At 45.7% G+C, this 13,435-nt stretch overlaps 1 long non-coding RNA gene across 1 annotated transcript; it reads left to right on the top strand.

Moving 5' to 3' along the window:
- Positions 1–5,177: 5,177 nt before the first annotated feature.
- LOC127915285 (uncharacterized) lies at positions 5,178–8,834 on the top strand. Its single transcript, XR_008090873.1, has 3 exons — positions 5,178–5,766; positions 7,891–8,069; positions 8,596–8,834. It is a non-coding gene; the product is annotated as an uncharacterized LOC127915285 (long non-coding RNA).
- The last annotated feature ends 4,601 nt before the right edge of the window (positions 8,835–13,435 follow it).

The raw sequence follows: 13,435 nt of genomic DNA, 5'->3' as shown, positions 1-13,435 counted from the left end.
TAATCTGTCTGTAAACAATTGTGCTATATTTTACCATTTTTCTTTCCAAATTCTTCACGCTCTGTCAAGGTGTTAGAGATCATGGCTAGACAGCCATTTTCATTCACCGTCTTCTTGGTAAGCATCTCCAGTGTAGATTTGGCCTTGTCAGCTGGGGGATTTGAACTTGCAACCTTTTGATTGCTAGTCCAACACTCTAACCACTAGGCTACCCTGCCGCACCAACTCTGGTGGTTCCTTGGAGGGATCCATCGTTGCGGAGCTGGTCTGAGTCTGCTGGCTCAGCCATGGCCAGTTCGTCCTATCACGACTCAGGATGTGACGTAGATGCAGACACCGGAGGTGGATAGTTCGGGTTCTCAGAATATTTAGTATAACAAAAAGAGCAGGCAAAGGGCAGGTCGAGGGCAGGCAGAGGTTCCTAATCCAAGGCAGAGTCAATCAGGGACAGAACGGCAGACGGGCTCAGGGTCAGGACAGGTAGAATGGTCGGAACCGGGAAGACTAGAAAACAAGAACTTGAGAACAGGAGAAACAGGAAACACGCTGGTAAGACCTGAGAAAACAAGAAGAACTGGCAACAGACAGACAGAAAACGCAGGTATAAATACACAGGGGATAATGGGGAGAAATAGGAGACACCTGAGTGGGGGGGTGGAGACAAGCAGAAGAAACGAGTAGAGTACAGGTAACCTAACTACAATAAAGACAGGTGAAACAGGTCATTAGAGTAACCTAGGTAACCTAACTACAATAAAGACAGGTGAAACAGGTCATTAGAGTAACCTAGGTAACCTAACTACAATAAAGACAGGTGAAACAGGTCATTAGAGTAACCTAGGTAACCTAACGACAACAAAGACAGGTGAAACAGGTCATTAGAGTAACCTAGGTAACCTAACTACAATAAAGACAGGTGAAACAGGTCATTAGAGTAACCTAGGTAACCTAACTACAATAAAGACAGGTGAAACAGGTCATTAGAGTAACCTAGGTAACCTAACTACAATAAAGACAGGGGAAACAGGTCATTAGAGTAACCTAGGTAACCTAACTACAATAAAGACAGGTGAAACAGGTCATTAGAGTAACCTAGGTAACCTAACTACAATAAAGACAGGTGAAACAGGTCATTAGAGTAACCTAGGTAACCTAACGACAATAAAGACAGGTGAAACAGGTCATTAGAGTAACCTAGGTAACCTAACTACAATAAAGACAGGTGAAACAGGTCATTAGAGTAACCTAGGTAACCTAACGACAATAAAGACAGGTGAAACAGGTCATTAGAGTAACCTAGGTAACCTAACGACAATAAAGACAGGTGAAACAGGTCATTAGAGTAACCTAGGTAACCTAACTACAATAAAGACAGGTGAAACAGGTCATTAGAGTAACCTAGGTAACCTAACTACAATAAAGACAGGTGAAACAGGTCATTAGAGTAACCTAGGTAACCTAACTACAATAAAGACAGGTGAAACAGGTCATTAGAGTAACCTAGGTAACCTAACGACAATAAAGACAGGTGAAACAGGTCATTAGAGTAACCTAGGTAACCTAACTACAATAAAGACAGGTGAAACAGGTCATTAGAGTAACCTAGGTAACCTAACGACAATAAAGACAGGTGAAACAGGTCATTAGAGTAACCTAGGTAACCTAACTACAATAAAGACAGGGGAAACAGGTCATTAGAGTAACCTAGGTAACCTAACTACAATAAAGACAGGGGAAACAGGTCATTAGAGTAACCTAGGTAACCTAACGACAATAAAGACAGGGGAAACAGGTCATTAGAGTAACCTAGGTAACCTAACGACAATAAAGACAGGTGAAACAGGTCATTAGAGTAACCTAGGTAACCTAACTACAATAAAGACAGGTGAAACAGGTCATTAGAGTAACCTAGGTAACCTAACGACAATAAAGACAGGTGAAACAGGTCATTAGAGTAACCTAGGTAACCTAACTACAATAAAGACAGGGGAAACAGGTCATTCGAGTAACCTAGGTAACCTAACTACAATAAAGGATGATATTGTTTCATCACAAAGATGAAGTAAACAAATGTATTTGCTGAATTCACGTAATGTTGAAACCACAGAATAGAAAGTAGCTTAACATATTATGTTTTAGAATTTCGCATTGTTTAAAGTTAAGAGACTCATCGCCGCAAAGTAAAGAGACTGGGTGTGTAAGTATGCATCCAGGATAATATATACACACACGCACAGACACACACATTTCGCATTGATTAAAGTTAAGAGACTCATCGCCGCAAAGTAAAGAGACTGGGTGTGTAAGTATGCATCCAGGATAATATATACAGTAACTAGGTAACACACACAAACACATTTCGCATTGATTAAAGTTAAGAGACTCAGGTCGTAACCTAGGTAAAATAAAAAGACTGGGTGAAACAGGTCATGCATCCAGGATAATATATACACACACGCACGTAAACACGCACGCACGCACGCACGCACGCACGCACATATTACGCACGCACGCACGCACGCACGACACGCACGCACGCACGCACACACACACACACACACACACACACACACACACACACACACACACACACACACACACACACACACACACACACACACACACACACACACACACACACACACACACATACATGTCAGAGGAAGGCCCTAAAAATTGTCAAAGACTCCAGCAACCCTAGTCATAGACTGTTCTCTCTGCTAATGCACGGCAAACGGTACCGGATTCTTATTTACAATGACGGACTACCCTACGCTGGGCCAATTTGCGTCTCCCTATGGGACTCCCGATCACGGTCGGATGTGATACAGCCTGGATTCGAAACCAGGGACTGTAGTGACGCCTCTTGCGCTGAGATGCAGTGCCTTAGACCGCTGCGTCACTCGGGAGCCCATTGGAGTACATAGTACGTCAATTACATCAAATAACCTGTACCCCCCGCACGTTGACTTGGTACCGGTACCCCCCTGTATGTTGACTTGGTACCGGTACCCCCTGCACGTTGACTTGGTACCGGTACCCCCTGCACGTTGACTAGGTACCGGTACCCCTGCACGTTGACTAGGTACCGGTACCCCTGTATGTTGACTGATATTGTTTCATCACAAAGATTGGAAACCACAGTACCCCCGCACGTTGACTTGGTACCGGTACCCCCCTGTATGTTGACTTGGTACCGGTACCCCCTGCACGTTGACTAGGTACCGGTACCCCCTGCACGTTGACTTGGTACCGGTACCCCCTGCACGTTGACTTGGTACCGGTACCCCCTGTACGTTGACTTGGTACCGGTACCCCCTGCACGTTGACTAGGTACCGGTACCCCCTGCACGTTGACTTGGTACCGGTACCCCCTGCACGTTGACTTGGTACCGGTACCCCCTGCACGTTGACTTGGTACCGGTACCCCCTGCACGTTGACTTGGTACCGGTACCCCCCTGCACGTTGACTTGGTACCGGTACCCCCTGCACGTTGACTTGGTACCGGTACCCCCTGCACGTTGACTTAATGTACAATAAGAGTCAGACATGCCTTTATAGGCTATTGTACAGTGGGGCAAACAAGTATTTAAAGTACTTATTTTCCAACATGATTTGCAAATAAATTCATTAAAAATCCTACAATGTGATTTTCTGGTTTTTTTTCTTCTCATTTTGTCTGTCATAGTTGAAGTGTACCTATGATGAAAATTACAGGCCTCTCTCATCTTTTTAAGTGGGAGAACTTGCACAATTGGTGGCTGACTAAATACTATTTTGCCCCACTGTATGTGGATTCCCTCGTTGCCATGGCAGTCAAACCGGATCAGCTGGTCTCGGTAATAATGATCCACAACTCAAAACTGAACATTTGCCTTTAGTATTAAACTCAATGTTCACTAGCTCAGTGGTGTGTACAGTAAGACCTACATAGAATCCTATTATAATGACAAGTCTCGGTCCCTAATGACAGCCTATTCCCCATGGACCCTGGTGTAGGGAATAGGGTGCTATTTGGGACTGGGTGTGAGAGGCACACTCCTGTCATTATCCTGTAGGTGTTGCTGTTTTAGCTTCAGAGAACAAGAACATAAACAGCCTTATGGCAAATATACAATATCTGCACAATATATACAACATTTATGCAATATATACAACATTTATACAATATTTACACAATATTTACAATATCTATGCAATATCTGTACAATATATATAAGATCTATACAATATTTACAACATTTATGAAATATTCATACAATATTTACAATATTTGTACTATATAATATATGCAACATTTATACAATCTGTCAGAGGGATCAAGTGTACTTTATGTTGTGCGTGGATTGAGGTCAGACACGAGACATACACTCTGACGTTGCCATGTTAGTTGTGTTGCCTCCATAAAACAACATACGCAGCACAACATGTAATTAATTGTACGTCAGCTTGTTATGTACATTAGGTTGTGTATTGCTTGAAATCATAATATACAATGTTCTCATAATAATAACAACAAAACACACTACGTACAGGAGACATTGAGTTCTACGGTGTGTTCTTTGATCCCATTTGGGTAATGTAATGTAATCAAAAGTTGGCTCATTGGCAAATCATAAGGTTTGACAAGAGTGGATTGGCCAACCTCACGTTAGTCAACGCAAACTCGGCATTCTTTATTGTGTTTTAATAAAGGGTGTGTTCCTGCACAAACAGGCGGTGCTCGGGTTTGCTTTCTACCTGGTTTTGTGATTGTCCGGGGGGGGGTGGAGGCAGAACACAAAGGACATGGATGTCAGTTGAAACACCGATCACTAGACTCAGCATTGGGCCTTGTCGTGTTTTAGGACCTCCAGTTCCTGTCGACGACAGCTTCATTAATATAACTTGTGTTGGTGTTGTTTCCTCCAGGCTGAAGTCCACGCCGATAGAATCGACCAGAACGGAGAAGACAACGCAGCAGATAACATAGTGGTCTGTACCAAGCCTCCAGCCTCAACCACAGAACAAGGGGTCGACCCCTTACAGGACGTCCCAGGGAGGGACACTGAGGAAGAGGAGGAGAAGAGGAGGGGAGATGAAGACGAGGATCTAGAGTTCCCTCACGACTTCCTGCCCAGCACAGACCTCAGCCTTGAACTCCACTGGGGGACTTCACTTGGGTAGGTGGCTTTGGTTTCGACCTGTTTGCTTCTACGTTCGTGCGCACGTATGGGTACGGTTAGGTAAGATAAGGGATAGGTAAGGTAGAGTAAGGAAGGGTAAGGTAAGGGATATGCTAGGTAAGGTAGGATAGGGTAAGGTATGGTAAGGGATAGGTAAGGTAAGGGCTAGGCTAGGCTAGGCTAGGCTAGGCTAGGCTAGGCTAGGATAGGCTAGGTAAGGTAGGATAGGATAGGGTAAGGTAAGGTAAGGTAAGGGATAGGTAAGGTAAGGGATAGGCTAGGGAATGGTAAGGGATAAGTAAGGTAAGGTAAGGGATAGGCTAGGTAAGGTAGGATAGGGTCAGGTAAGGGATAGGCTAGGGTAAGATAAGGGATAGGCTAGGTAAGGTAAGGGATAGGCTAGGGTAAGGTAGGATAGGGTAAGGTAAGGTAAGGTAAGGTAAGGGATAGGCTAGGGTAAGATAAGGGATAGGCTAGGGTAGGATATAGGATAGGGTAAGGTAAGGGATAGGCTAGGGTAAGGTAAGGGATAGGCTAGGTAAGGTAGGATAGGGTTAGGTAAGGGATAGGCTAGGTAAGGTAAGGGATAGGCTAGGTAAGGTAAGGGATAGGCTAGGTAAGGTAAGGGATAGGCTAGGTAAGGTAGGATAGGGTTAGGTAAGGGATGGGTTAGGTAAGGGATAGGCTAGGCATGGTAAGGGATAGGTAATGTAGGGATAGGCTAGGTAAGGGATAGGCTAGGGTAAGGGATAGGTAAGGGATAGGCTAGGTAAGGTAAGGGATAGGTAAGGTAAGGGATAGGTAAGGGATAGGCTAGGCAAGGGATAGGCTAGGTAAGGTAAGGATGAGGCTAGGGTAAGGGATAGGCTAGGTAAGGTAAGGGATAGGTAAGGTAAGGGATAGGCTAGGTAAGGTAAGGGATAGGCTAGGTAAGGTAAGGGATAGGCTAGGGTAAGGGATAGGCTAGGTAAGGTAAGGGATAGGTAAGGGATAGGCTAGGGTAAGGGATAGGCTAGGTAAGGTAAGGGATAGGTAAGGTAAGGGATAGGTAAGGGATAGGCTAGGTAAGGTAAGGGAAGGATGGGTAAGGTAAGGGATAGGCTACGTAAGGTAAGGTAAGGGATAGGTAAGGTAAGGGATAGGCTAGGTAAGGTAGGGATAGGTAAGGTAAGGGATAGGCTAGGTAAGGTAGGATAGGGTTAGGTAAGGGATGGGTTAGGTAAGGGATAGGCTAGGTAAGGTAAGGGATAGGTAAGGTAAGGGATAGGCTATGTAAGGTAAGGGATAGGTAAGGTAAGGGATAGGCTAGGTAAGGTAGGATAGGGTTAGGAAAGGGATGGGTTAGGTAAGGGATAGGCTATATAAGGTAAGGGATAGGTAAGGGATAGGCTAGGTAAGGTAAGGGATAGGTAAGGTAAGGGATAGGCTAGGTAAGTTAAGGGATAGGTTAGGTAAGGGATAGGCTAGGTAAGGGATAGGTTAGGTAAGGGATAGGCTAGGTAAGGTAAGGGATGGGTTAGGTAAGGTAAGGGATAGGCTAGGTAAGGTAAGGGATAGGCTAGGTAAGGTAAGGGATGGGTTAGGTAAGGGATAGGCTAGGTAAGGTAAGGGATGGGTTAGGTAAGGGATAGGCTAGATAAGGTAAGGGATGGGTTAGGTAAGGGATAGGCTAGGTAAGGGATGGGTTAGGTAAGGGATAGGATAGGGTTAGGTAAGGGATGGGTTAGGTAAGGGATAGGCTAGGTAAGGTAAGGGATGGGTTAGGTAAGGGATAGGCTAGGTAAGGTAAGGGATGGGTAAGGGATAGGCTAGGTAAGGTAAGGGATAGGTAAGGTAAGGGATAGGCTAGGTAAGGTAAGGGATAGGTTAGGTAAGGGATAGGCTAGGTAAGGTAAGGGATAGGTAAGGTAAGGGATAGGCTAGGTAAGGTAAGGGATGGGTAAGGGATAGGCTAGGTAAGGTAAGGGATAGGTAAGGTAAGGGATAGGCTAGGTAAGGTAAGGGATAGGTAAGGTAAGGGATAGGCTAGGTAAGGTAAGGGATAGGTAAGGTAAGGGATAGGCTAGGTAAGGTAAGGGATGGGTTAGGTAAGGGATAGGCTAGGTAAGGGATAGGTAAGGGATAGGCTAGGTAAGGTAAGGGATGGGTAAGGTAAGGGATAGGCTAGGTAAGGGATAGGCTAGGTAAGGTAAGGGATAGGTAAGGTAAGGGATAGGTACGGTAAGGGATAGGTAAGGTAAGGGATAGGTAAGGTAAGGGATAGGTAAGGGATAGGCTAGGTAAGGTAAGGGAAGGGATGGGTAAGGTAAGGGATAGGCTAGGTAAGGGATAGGCTAGGTAAGGTAAGGGATAGGCTAGGGTAAGGTAAGGGATAGGTTAGGTAAGGTAAGGGATAGGCTAGGTAAGGTAAGGGATGGGTTAGGTAAGGGATAGGCTAGGTAAGGGATAGGTAAGGGATAGGTAAGGGATAGGCTAGGTAAGGTAAGGGAAGGGATGGGTAAGGTAAGGGATAGGTAAGGTAAGGGATAGGCTAGGGTAAGGGATAGGCTAGGTAAGGTAAGGGATAGGTAAGGTAAGGGATAGGTAAGGGATAGGCTAGGTAAGGTAAGGGAAGGGATGGGTAAGGTAAGGGATAGGCTACGTAAGGTAAGGTAAGGGATAGGTAAGGTAAGGGATAGGCTAGGTAAGGTAGGGATAGGTAAGGTAAGGGATAGGCTAGGTAAGGTAGGATAGGGTTAGGTAAGGGATGGGTTAGGTAAGGGATAGGCCAGGCATGGTAAGGGATAGGTAATGTAAGGGATAGGCTATGTGAGGTAAGGGATAGGTAAGGTAAGGTAAGGGATAGGCTATGTAAGGTAAGGGATAGGCTAGGTAAGGGATAGGCTAGGTAAGGTAAGGGATAGGTAAGGTAAGGGATAGGCTAGGTAAGGGATAGGTTAGGTAAGGGATAGGCTAGGTAAGGTAAGGGATGGGTTAGGTAAGGTAAGGGATAGGCTAGGTAAGGTAAGGGATAGGCTAGGTAAGGTAAGGGATGGGTTAGGTAAGGGATAGGCTAGGTAAGGTAAGGGATGGGTTAGGTAAGGTAAGGGATGGGTTAGGTAAGGGATAGGCTAGGTAAGGGATGGGTTAAGTAAGGGATAGGATAGGGTTAGGTAAGGGATGGGTTAGGTAAGGGATAGGCTAGGTAAGGTAAGGGATGGGTTAGGTAAGGGATAGGCTAGGTAAGGTAAGGGATAGGTAAGGTAAGGGATAGGCTAGGTAAGGTAAGGGATGGGTAAGGGATAGGCTAAGGTAAGGTAAGGGATAGGTAAGGTAAGGGATAGGCTAGGTAAGGTAAGGGATAGGTTAGGTAAGGGATAGGCTAGGTAAGGTAAGGGATGGGTAAGGGATAGGCTAGGTAAGGGATAGGCTAGGTAAGGTAAGGGATAGGCTATGTAAGGTAAGGGATAGGCTAGGTAAGGGATAGGCTAGGTAAGGTAAGGGATAGGCTAGGTAAGGTAAGGGATAGGCTAGGTAAGGTAGGATAGGGATAGGTAAGGTAAGGGATAGGCTATGTGAGGTAAGGGATAGGCTAGGTAAGGTAAGGGATAGGCTAGGTAAGGTAAGGGATAGGTAAGGTAAGGGATAGGCTAGGTAAGGTAGGATAGGTAAGGTAAGGGATAGGCTAGGTGAGGTAAGGGATGGGTTAGGTAAGGGATAGGCTAGGTAAGGGATAGGTAAGGGATAGGCTAGGTAAGGTAAGGGAAGGGATGGGTAAGGTAAGGGATAGGCTAGGTAAGGGATAGGCTAGGTAAGGTAAGGGATAGGCTAGGGTAAGGTAAGGGATAGGTAAGGTAAGGTAAGGGATAGGCTAGGTAAGGTAAGGGATAGGCTAGGTAAGGTAAGGGATAGGTAAGGTAAGGTAAGGGAAGGGATGGGTAAGATTAGGGATGGGATGGGTAAGATAAGGGAAGGGATGGGTAAGATTAGGGAAGGGATGGGTAAGATAAGATAAGGGTTGGGTAAGATTAGGTAGGGTAAGGTAGGGTAATAAAAGAGATAGGAAAGGTTAGGTAAGGAATATATAAGGAATAGGTTAGGTATGATAAGGTAAATTTAGTTAGAGCTGTTATACTCAGCTCGTTGGCAGTACCAGTAAACAGTTTCAGACTTGGTGTTTGGTTGTCGACAGTTCCTGATACTATGAAAAGAGATTTATATTCACGATGCTCACTACAGTATTTACATATTCTTCAGAGGCAGAAAATATAGATCACAGCTTTTACCATGAAGTCGTTTACTTTGTAAAGCATTCGTGCATATAGTCCATGTCAATGGAGTGTTGTTCTTCAGCATTGATTTTACAGTATCTTTATCCGCCCGTATTGTTGTCTGTGACTGCTATGCTTGCGTGCTGCCCTTGGTCCTTACGACTGCGTTTTTACACGTTTTATTTACACTTCCTTCGTCTAAATTGTCCTGGTGTGCTTTCCGTCCCCGGTGTAAATTTTAGAGCAGAGACTAAGAGTGATCAGGAGAGCCTGAGTGACTCAGTGAGCCCCCTGCTGGCTGGTCTGCAACATCACATGGACGGCAGCACACAACTGGTGGCTGTGCAGAAGAGGTATAACCCGTGTGTAGCCCATTAGTACTGTCCACAGCATGAGGGAGAGTGGGAGACAGAGGGCCTTCAGTGCTTCTTCTCTGTTTGCTGTGTTTGTTGTGAGACAGGGGTTGTGTTCACTAGGCACGGAACTCAAGAAAAACGTCCCGAAACAGAGTGAAACGTAGAAGCCACAGTTATTATGATGTATATAGGGCTATATACATTTCCAATGTTATTTTAATGACCATTTTCTATATTTTAATTCACTTAGTCCTGCACGTTGGAGCTCGAATATATATATAAACACTCTGAATCTGAACAAACTATCTATCTGAACTTGTTCAATAAGAAAAACACTTGTTTTTTTTCCCGGCTTCCATTACACAACGTTTTGAACTGTTTTGCTACAGTGTGCCCTAATGAACGCAACCCTGTGGTGGCCTTTCAAACACTGCATGTGGGGTTTGCAGTGGTGCGTTGACTGTGAGGTGCTTCAGGGAATTATTTGAAGACTGACTTATTCGTATGTTAGCTCTGCTTTTAGGTTGGTTTGGAGTCTCTTTGTCTGCTGTTGTCTGAGCGGAGTGTGATTGCAGTAATATGCTGTTGTCTGAGCGGAGTGTGATTTGCAGTAATATGCTGTTGTCTGAGCGGAGTGTGATTTGCAGTAATATGCTGTTGTCTGAGAGGAGTGTGATTTGCAGTAATATGCTGTTGTCTGAGAGGAGTGTAATTGCAGTAATATGCTGTTGTCTGAGCGGAGTGTGATTGCAGTAATGTGTCACTTCAGGAACATCTATAAGCTCTCTAATAATAATAAATTAAATTGTTCATACATGTTTATAACAAGTTATAAAAAAAGCATTTACATACCTGCAGGTTTAAGTCAAGTGTTAGTGAGGTAATGAGGGAAGCCGAGGTGAATTTGTATAACAAACTGAATTGCATTTTAGCACTGTAGTACAGACTTTGGTAACACAGACAGAACAGACAGACAGACAGACAGACAGACAGACAGACAGACAGACAGACAGACAGACAGACAGACAGACAGACAGACAGACAGACAGAACAGTCTAGAGAGATGTTGTGTGCATCCTGTTTGGGAAGGAAAGAAATTGAAAGATTTAGAGAAATGAAAGTAGAGGACCTCAGTGACATTTGTAACACAGAAGATCTGTCAAAACCATGACCAGCACTGGGGGTCTACAGATGCTGCAATAAGGTAAATTTCAGCTCCATGCGGAGTCTGCCCTACAGAGCTGTAAGGTCTATACTCTACAAGGCAAGCTGCAGCATGCAGCTGTAATATACTCCCTCCACAAACACATGCCTTTGGTGGAATCTGCAAGATTGGCAGCTTGGTAGGACACTTTTGCTGTGATTTCTCTCCTTTCCTCCCCTCATTAAAAAAAGGGAGTGCCTACCAGGCTGTTGAAGGCATGTAGGGATTGGCCAGAGCAGGCAGGGTTAGCAGGGAGGTGAGTGGATGGCTTTGTCAAGGAAATGAGATTGAGAGCGCCCGGAGCTGGTCACATGGTTTTACCGTCAGCCAATCACAACGCAGCTCCGTAATGATTTTACTTTCTTTGTTGACATTTGCACTTAGACGTGAATGATGTCTTTGAGTTAAATTAATCTAATGACTGCTAAGAATGTTTAATAAGGTAAAGACTTATTCTATTAAGGTCAATATTTGTGTTCTTTGCTCGTATGTTTTCAAAATGGAGGCTCAGTACAAGGATGAGTCAGTAGGAACATAAACCGGCTAGGATGACAGTACATAGTAAAATCCCCAGTGTTAAATTAACACTGAAAGTGTGGACCCGTAAAGACACTGAACTGTGTTGAATTAACACACTGGTTAGTGTAATGCTTTATTTGCATATTTCCCAGAGTGCCTTGAATTGGTTCGTGACAGAGTTGTTCCATCCTATGGACTTCACCAAGTGAGATCCTAAGTGAATATGTAATTATTACCAGTTGAATTATTTAACACAATACAATATGTATTTCATAAGGCTTTATTTTAAGGGCTTACAAAAAAAATATATACTGAGTTATTTCGATGATCCAACTGCTGGGTCGCAGGTTTTGGGTCACTTCATTGTGTTGTTTTTTAAAGGTCATGAACAGTCCAAATCCAGTTTTTCAATGAAATTGGATGATATTCGCATGGAACCGTATCAAAGTATGTAAAATTCGTTTTTGGCTTCTACATTGATAAAGTTAGATCGGAAAGTTTACAAATTAACCAAATTAAGGGACTGGTATAACAGCACAAATTAACCAAGTCACCCTTCCAGGGGTGAGGAGAGGGACTGGTATAACAGCACAAATTAACCAAGTCACCCTACCAGGGGTGAGGAGAGGGACTGGTATAGCAGCACAAATTAACCAAGTCACCCTACCAGGGGTGAGGAGAGGGACTGGTATAACAGCACAAATTAACCAAGTCACCCTACCAGGGGTGAGGAGAGGGACTGGTATAGCAGCACAAATTAACCAAGTCACCCTACCAGGGGTGAGGAGAGGGACTGGTATAGCAGCACAAATTAACCAAGTCACCTTCCCTGCTGCTCTGCTGCTCCAGGTCCTTCCCTGCTGCTCTGGTGCTCTGGTGCTCTGGTGTTCCAGGTCCTTCCCTGCTGCTCTGGTGCTCTGGTGTTCCAGGTCCTTCCCTGCTGCTCTGGTGCTTCAGGTCCTTCCTGCTGCTCTGGTGTTCTGGTGTTCCAGGTCCTTCCCTGCTGCTCTGGTGCTCTGGTGCTTCAGGTCCTTCCTGCTGCTCTGGTGTTCTGGTGTTCCAGGTCCTTCCCTGCTGCTCTGGTGCTCTGGTGCTTCAGGTCCTTCCTGCTGCTCTGGTGTTCTGGTGTTCCAGGTCCTTCCTGCTGCTCTGGTGCTCTGGTGTTCCAGGTCCTTCCCTGCTGCTCTGGTGTTCCAGGTCCTTCCCTGCTGCTCTGGTGCTTAAGGTCCTTCCTGCTGCTCTGGTGCTTAAGGTCCTTCCTGCTGCTCTGGTGCTCTGGTGTTCCAGGTCCTTCCCTGCTGCTCTGGTGCTCTGGTGCTCCAGGTCCTTCCCTGCTGCTCTGGTGCTCCAGGTCTTTCCCTGCTGCTCTGGTGCTCTGGTGCTCCAGGTCTTTCCCTGCTGCTCTGGTGCTCTGGTGCTCCAGGTCCTTCCCTGCTGCTCTGGTGCTCTGGTGTTCCAGGTCCTTCCCTGTTGCTCTGGTGCTCTGGTGCTCTGGTGCTCCAGGTCCTTCCCTGCTGCTCTGGTGCTCCAGGTCCTTCCCTGCTGCTCTGGTGTTCCAGGTCTTTCCCTGCTGCTCTGGTGCTCCAGGTCTTTCCCTGCTGCTCTGGTGTTCCAGGTCCTTCCCTGCTGCTCTGGTGCTTCAGGTCCTTCCTGCTGCTCTGGTGCTCTGGTGTTCCAGGTCCTTCCCTGCTGCTCTGGTGTTCCAGGTCCTTCCCTGCTGCTCTGGTGCTTAAGGTCCTTCCTGCTGCTCTGGTGCTCTGGTGCTCTGGTGTTCCAGGTCCTTCCCTGCTGCTCTGGTGCTCTGGTGCTCTGGTGCTCCAGGTCCTTCCCTGCTGCTCTGGTGCTCTGGTGTTCCAGGTCCTTCCCTGCTGCTCTGGTGCTCTGCTGCTCTGGTGTTCCAGGTCCTTCCCTGCTGCTCTGCTAAAAAACACTCCATGCTC

Source organism: Oncorhynchus keta, chromosome 3, assembly GCF_023373465.1.
Source record: "Oncorhynchus keta strain PuntledgeMale-10-30-2019 chromosome 3, Oket_V2, whole genome shotgun sequence".
Taxonomy (NCBI): Eukaryota; Metazoa; Chordata; class Actinopteri; order Salmoniformes; family Salmonidae; genus Oncorhynchus; species Oncorhynchus keta.
This window is presented reverse-complemented; position numbering and strand designations above follow the sequence as displayed.